The following is an 8,187-nucleotide window of genomic DNA, read 5'->3' on the forward strand; positions in this document are numbered from 1 at the left end:
ATAACCTGTAAATTACAGAGATAACTTTAGAATAACTAGAAATATTTACAGAGATACACATACCAGAAACCAAATGACAGCGATAACCTGTAAATTACAGAGATAACTTTAGAATAACTAGAAATATTTACAGAGATACACATACCAGAAACCAAACACAGCGATAACCTGTAAATTACAGAGATAACTTTAGAATAACTAGAAATATTTACAGAGATACACATACCAGAAACCAAATGACAGCGATAACCTGTAAATTACAGAGATAACTTTAGAATAACTAGAAATATTTACAGAGATACACATACCAGAAACCAAATGACAGCGATAACCTGTAAATTACAGAGATAACTTTAGAATAACTAGAAATATTTACAGAGATACACATACCAGAAACCAAATGACAGCGATAACCTGTAAATTACAGAGATAACTTTAGAATAACTAGAAATATTTACAGAGATACACATACCAGAAACCAAATGACAGCAGAATAACAGAGATAACTAGAAATATTTACAGAGACATACCAGAAACCAAATGACAGAGTAAATTGTTTAGAATAACTAGAAATATTTACAGAGATACACATACCAGAAACCAAATGACAGCGATAACCTGTAAATTACAGAGATAACTTTAGAATAACTAGAAAATATTTACAGAGACACACATACCAGAAACCAAATGACAGCGATAACCTGTAAATTACAGAGATAACTTTAGAATAACTAGAAATATTTACAGAGATACACATACCAGAAACCAAATGACAGCGATAACCTGTAAATTACAGAGATAACTTTAGAATAACTAGAAATATTTACAGAGATACTAAAATATTTACATACCAGAAACCAAATGACAGCGATAACCTGTAAATTACAGAGATAACTTTAGAATAACTAGAAATATTTACAGAGATACACATACCAGAAACCAAATAGCGATAACCTGTAAATTACAGAGATAACTTTAGAATAACTAGAAATATTTACAGAGATACACATACCAGAAACCAAATGACAGCGATAACCTGTAAATTACAGAGATAACTTTAGAATAACTAGAAATATTTACAGAGATACACATACCAGAAACCAAATGACAGCGATAACCTGTAAATTACAGAGATAACTTTAGAATAACTAGAAATATTTACAGAGATACACATACCAGAAACCAAATGACAGCGATAACCTGTAAATTACAGAGATAACTTTAGAATAACTAGAAATATTTACAGAGACACATACCAGAAACCAAATGACAGCGATAACCTGTAAATTACAGAGATAACTTTAGAATAACTAGAAATATTTACAGAGATACACATACCAGAAACCAAATGACAGCGATAACCTGTAAATTACAGAGATACCTTTAGAATAACTAGAAATATTTACAGAGATACACATACCAGAAACCAAATGACAGCGATAACCTGTAAATTACAGAGATAACTTTAGAATAACTAGAAATATTTACAGAGATACACATACCAGAAACCAAATGACAGCGATAACCTGTAAATTACAGAGATAACTTTAGAATAACTAGAAATATTTACAGAGATACACATACCAGAAACCAAATGACAGCGATAACCTGTAAATTACAGAGATAACTTTAGAATAACTAGAAATATTTACAGAGATACACATACCAGAAACCAAATGACAGCGATAACCTGTAAATTACAGAGATAACTTTAGAATAACTAGAAATATTTACAGAGATACACATACCAGAAACCAAATGACAGCGATAACCTGTAAATTACAGAGATACCTTTAGAATAACTAGAAATATTTACAGAGATACACATACCAGAAACCAAATGACAGCGATAACCTGTAAATTACAGAGATACCTTTAGAATAACTAGAAATATTTACAGAGATACACATACCAGAAACCAAATGACAGCGATAACCTGTAAATTACAGAGATACCTTTAGAATAACTAGAAATATTTACAGAGATACACATACCAGAAACCAAATGACAGCGATAACCTGTAAATTACAGAGATAACTTTAGAATAACTAGAAATATTTACAGAGATACACATACCAGAAACCAAATGACAGCGATAACCTGTAAATTACAGAGATACCTTTAGAATAACTAGAAATATTTACAGAGATACACATACCAGAAACCAAATGACAGCGATAACCTGTAAATTACAGAGATACCTTTAGAATAACTAGAAATATTTACAGAGATACACATACCAGAAACCAAATGTCAGCGATAACCTGTAAATTACAGAGATAACTTTAGAATAACTAGAAATATTTACAGAGATACACATACCAGAAACCAAATGTCAGCGATAACCTGTAAATTACAGAGATAACTTTAGAATAACTAGAAATATTTACAGAGATACACATACCAGAAACCAAATGACAGCGATAACCTGTAAATTACAGAGATAACTTTAGAATAACTAGAAATATTTACAGAGATACACATACCAGAAACCAAATGACAGCGATAACCTGTAAATTACAGAGATACCTTTAGAATAACTAGAAATATTTACAGAGATACACATACCAGAAACCAAATGACAGCGATAACCTGTAAATTACAGAGATACCTTTAGAATAACTAGAAATATTTACAGAGATACACATACCAGAAACCAAATGACAGCGATAACCTGTAAATTACAGAGATACCTTTAGAATAACTAGAAATATTTACAGAGATACACATACCAGAAACCAAATGACAGCGATAACCTGTAAATTACAGAGATAACTTTAGAATAACTAGAAATATTTACAGAGATACACATACCAGAAACCAAATGACAGCGATAACCTGTAAATTACAGAGATAACTTTAGAATAACTAGAAATATTTACAGAGATACACATACCAGAAACCAATTGACAGCGATAACCTGTAAATTACAGAGATACCTTTAGAATAACTAGAAATATTTAATAGAGATACACATACCAGAAACCAAATGACAGCGATAACCTGTAAATTACAGAGATACCTTTAGAATAACTAGAAATATTTACAGAGATACACATACCAGAAACCAAATGACAGCGATAACCTGTAAATTACAGAGATAACTTTAGAATAACTAGAAATATTTACAGAGATACACATACCAGAAACCAAATGACTGATAACCTGTAAATTACAGAGATAACTTTAGAATAACTAGAAATATTTACAGAGATACACATACCAGAAACCAAATGACAGCGATAACCTGTAAATTACAGAGATAACTTTAGAATAACTAGAAATATTTACAGAGATACACATACCAGAAACCAAATGACAGCGATAACCTGTAAATTACAGAGATAACTTTAGAATAACTAGAAATATTTACAGAGATACACATACCAGAAACCAATTGACAGCGATAACCTGTAAATTACAGAGATACCTTTAGAATAACTAGAAATATTTACAGAGATACACATACCAGAAACCAAATGACAGCGATAACCTGTAAATTACAGAGATACCTTTAGAATAACTAGAAATATTTACAGAGATACACATACCAGAAACACATTTGTTTGGGAGGGTAGGATGTTACATTTATTTTATTATTACATATTTATTTATACTTTTTACATTTCATTTTGTAATAATCAGAACACATATCTCAGGACAGTGAAGAAAATGTGGAGGAATGTCATGTTTTGTACCAACTTAATAAAATACAACAGCATCAATATTATTATTCAGTCCCATTAAACAAGCAACAACAAAGACTCCTAAAACGCAAGGTTGACATTATATAAAACTATTGGTACCTCTATAACACTGTGGAGGAGGTTAGGAGTGAGGCATGGAGGGAGGGGGTTGGGACTGATGTATTGATAAATGGCTACCAGACAGATAGGGGTCTGATAGATTGATAGGCGACTAGTTATGGAAGGTAGGGGTCAATAATAGATCAATCCATCGATAGCCGACTATGTATGGAGGATAGGGGTCAATAATAGATCAATCCATCGATAGCAGACTATGTATGGAGGATAGGGGTCAATAATAGATCAATCCATCGATAGGAAACTAGTTATGGAAGGTAGGGGTCAATAATAGATCAATCCATCGATAGGAGACGATGTATGGAGAATAGGGGTCAATAATAGATCAATCCATCGATAGCAGACCATGTATGGAGGATAGGGGTCAATAATAGATCTATCCATCGATAGGAGACTAGTTATGGAAGGTAGGGGTCAATAATAGATCTATCCATCGATAGCAGACTAGTTATGGAAGGTAGGGGTCAATAATAGCAGGAGGTATTGGGTAGGTGACTAGTTATGGAAGGTAGGGGTCAATAATAGATCAATCCATCGATAAGAGACTAGTTATGGAAGGTAGGGGTCAATAATAGATCAATCCATCGATAGGTGACTAGTTATGGAAGGTAGGGGTCAATAATAGCAGGAGGTATTGGGTAGGTGACTAGTTATGGAAGGTAGGGGTCAATAATAGATCAATCCATCGATAGGAGACTAGTTATGGAAGGTAGAGGTCAATAATAGATCAATCCATCGATAGGAGACTAGTTATGGAAGGTAGGGATCAATAATAGATCAATCCATCGATAGCAGACCATGTATGGAGGATAGGGGTCAATAATAGATCAATCCATCGATAGCAGACCATTTATGGAGGATAGGGGTCAATAATAGATCTATCCATCGATAGCAGACCATGTATGGAGGATAGGGGTCAATAATAGATCTATCCATCGATAGCAGACCACGTATGGAGGATAGGGGTCAATAATAGATCAATCCATCGATAGGAGACTAGTTATGGAAGGTAGGGGTCAATAATAGATCAATCCATCGATAGGTGACTAGTTATGGAAGGTAGGGGTCAATAATAGCAGGAGGTATTGGGTAGGAGACTAGTTATGGAAGGTAGGGGTCAATAATAGATCAATCCATCGATAGGTGACTAGTTATGGAAGGTAGGGGTCAATAATAGCAGGAGGTATTGGGTAGGAGACTAGTTATGGAAGGTAGGGGTCAATAATAGATCAATCCATCGATAGGAGACTAGTTATGGAAGGTAGGGGTCAATAATAGCAGGAGGTATTGGGTAGAGACTAGTTATTCAAGGTAGGGGTCAATAATAGCAGGAGGTATTGGGTAGGAGACTAGTTATTCAAGGTAGGGGTCAATAATAGATCAATCCATTGATAGGAGACTAGTTATGGAAGGTAGGGGTCAATAATAGCAGAAGGTATTGGGTAGGTGACTAGTTATGGGAAGGTAGGGGGTAATAATAGCAGGAGGTATTGGGTAGGTGACTAGTTATGGAAGGTAGGGTCAATAATAGCAGGAGGTATTGGGTAGGTGACTAGTTATGGAAGGTAGGGGTCAATAATAGCAGGAGGTATTGGGTAGGTGACTAGTTATGGAAGGTAGGGGTCAATAATAGCAGGAGGTATTGGGTAGGAGACTAGTAATGGAAGGTAGGGGTCAATAATAGATCAATCCATCGATAGGTGACTAGTTATGGAAGGTAGGGGTCAATAATAGCAGGAGGTATTGTGTAGGTGACTAGTTATGGAAGGTAGGGGTCAATAATAGATCAATCCATCGATAGGTGACTAGTTATGGAAGGTAGGGGTCAATAATAGCAGGAGGTATTGGGTAGGTGACTAGTTATGGAAGGTAGGGGTCAATAATAGATCAATCCATCGATAGGTGACTAGTTATGGAAGGTAGGGGTCAATAATAGCAGGAGGTATTGGGTAGGTGACTAGTTATGGAAGGTAGGGGTCAATAATAGATCAATCCATCGATAAGAGACTAGTTATGGAAGGTAGGGGTCAATAATAGATCAATCCATCGGTAGGAGACTAGTTATGGAAGGTAGGGGTCAATAATAGATCAATCCATCGATAGGAGACTAGTTATGGAAGGTAGGGGTCAATAATAGATCAATCCATCGATAGCAGACCATGTATGGAGGATAGGGGTCAATAATAGATCAATCCATCGATAGCAGACCATTTATGGAGGATAGGGGTCAATAATAGATCTATCCATCGATAGCAGACCATGTATGGAGGATAGGGGTCAATAATAGATCTATCCATCGATAGCAGACCATGTATGGAGGATAGGGGTCAATAATAGATCAATCCATCGATAGGAGACTAGTTATGGAAGGTAGGGGTCAATAATAGATCAATCCATCGATAGGTGACTAGTTATGGAAGGTAGGGGTCAATAATAGCAGGAGGTATTGGGTAGGAGACTAGTTATGGAAGGTAGGGGTCAATAATAGATCAATCCATCGATAGGAGACTAGTTATGGAAGGTAGGGGTCAATAATAGCAGGAGGTATTGGGTAGGAGACTAGTTATTCAAGGTAGGGGTCAATAATAGCAGGAGGTATTGGGTAGGAGACTAGTTATTCAAGGTAGGGGTCAATAATAGATCAATCCATCGATAGGAGACTAGTTATGGAAGGTAGGGGGTCAATAATAGATCAATCCATTGATAGGAGACTAGTTATGGAAGGTAGAAATAATAATAGCAGAAGGTATTGGGTAGGTGACTAGTTATGGAAGGTATGGGGTCAATAATAGCAGGAGGTATTGCAGGTGACTAGTTATGGAAGGTAGGGTCAATAATAGCAGGAGGTATTGGGCAGGTGACTAGTTATGGAAGGTAGGGGTCAATAATAGCAGGAGGTATTGGGTAGGTGACTAGTTATGGAAGGTAGGGGTCAATAATAGCAGGAGGTATTGCAGAGACTAGTAATGGAAGGTAGGGGGTCAATAATAGATCAATCCATCGATAGGTGACTAGTTATGGAAGGTAGGGGTCAATAATAGCAGGAGGTATTGTGTAGGTGACTAGTTATGGAAGGTAGGGGTCAATAATAGATCAATCCATCGATAGGTGACTAGTTATGGAAGGTAGGGGTCAATAATAGCAGGAGGTATTGGGTAGGTGACTAGTTATGGAAGTAGGGGTCAATAATAGATCAATCCATCGATAGGTGACTAGTTATGGAAGGTAGGGTCAATAATAGCAGGAGGTATTGGGTAGGTGACTAGTTATGGAAGGTAGGGTCAATAATAGATCAATCCATCGATAAGAGACTAGTTATGGAAGGTAGGGGTCAATAATAGATCAATCCATCGGTAGGAGACTAGTTATGGAAGCTGCAGGGTCAATAATAGATCAATCCATCGATAGAGACTAGTTATGGAAGGTAGGGGTCAATAATAGATCAATCCATCGATAGCAGATCATGTATGGAGGATAGGGGTCAATAATAGATCAATCCATCGATAGCAGACCATTTATGGAGGATAGGGGTCAATAATAGATCTATCCATCGATAGCAGACCATGTATGGAGGATAGGGGTCAATAATAGATCTATCCATCGATAGCAGACCATGTATGGAGGATAGGGGTCAATAATAGATCAATCCATCGATAGGTGACTAGTTATGGAAGGTAGGGGTCAATAATAGCAGGAGGTATTGGGTAGGAGACTAGTTATGGAAGGTAGGGGTCAATAATAGATCAATCCATTGATAGGAGACTAGTTATGGAAGGTAGGGTCAATAGCAGGAGGTATTGGGTAGGAGACTAGTTATTCAAGGTAGGGGTCAATAATAGCAGGAGGTATTGGGTAGGAGACTAGTTACATGGAAGGTAGGGTCAACAAGATCAGGAGGTATTGATAGAGACTAGTTATGGAAGGTAGGGTCAATAATAGGTATTGGGTAGGAGACTAGTTATGGAAGGTAGGGGTCAACAACAGCAGGAGGTATTAGGAGACTAGTTAGGAATCAACAACAGCAGGAGGTATTGGGTAGTTATGGAAGGTAGGGGTCAACAATAGCAGGGGTATTGATAGGAGACTATGGAAGGTAGGGGTCAACAACAGCAGGAGGTATTGGGTAGGAGAGACTAGTTATGAAGGTAGGGTCAACAACAGCAGGAGGTATTGGGTAGGGAGACTAGTTATGGAAGGTAGGGGTCAATAATAGTCATTGGTAGAGACTAGTTATGGAAGGTAGGGGTCAATAATAGCAGGGGGTATTGGGTAGGGAGACTAGTTATGGAAGGTAGGGGTCAACAACAGCAGGAGGTATTGGGTAGGAGACTAGTTATGGAAGGTAGGGGTCAACAACAGCAGG

At 36.8% G+C, this 8,187-nt stretch overlaps 1 long non-coding RNA gene across 1 annotated transcript; it reads right to left on the reverse strand.

The window, feature by feature from the left end:
* Positions 1 to 171: 171 nt before the first annotated feature.
* On the reverse strand, positions 172 to 3,155 carry LOC124030597. The gene is made up of 2 exons (XR_006837992.1): positions 3,023 to 3,155; positions 172 to 433 (listed from the first exon to the last, which is right to left on the reverse strand). It is a non-coding gene; the product is annotated as an uncharacterized LOC124030597 (long non-coding RNA).
* Positions 3,156 to 8,187: the final 5,032 nt, after the last annotated feature.

Source organism: Oncorhynchus gorbuscha, unplaced genomic scaffold, assembly GCF_021184085.1.
Source record: "Oncorhynchus gorbuscha isolate QuinsamMale2020 ecotype Even-year unplaced genomic scaffold, OgorEven_v1.0 Un_scaffold_12819, whole genome shotgun sequence".
NCBI classification, from domain to species: domain Eukaryota; kingdom Metazoa; phylum Chordata; class Actinopteri; order Salmoniformes; family Salmonidae; genus Oncorhynchus; species Oncorhynchus gorbuscha.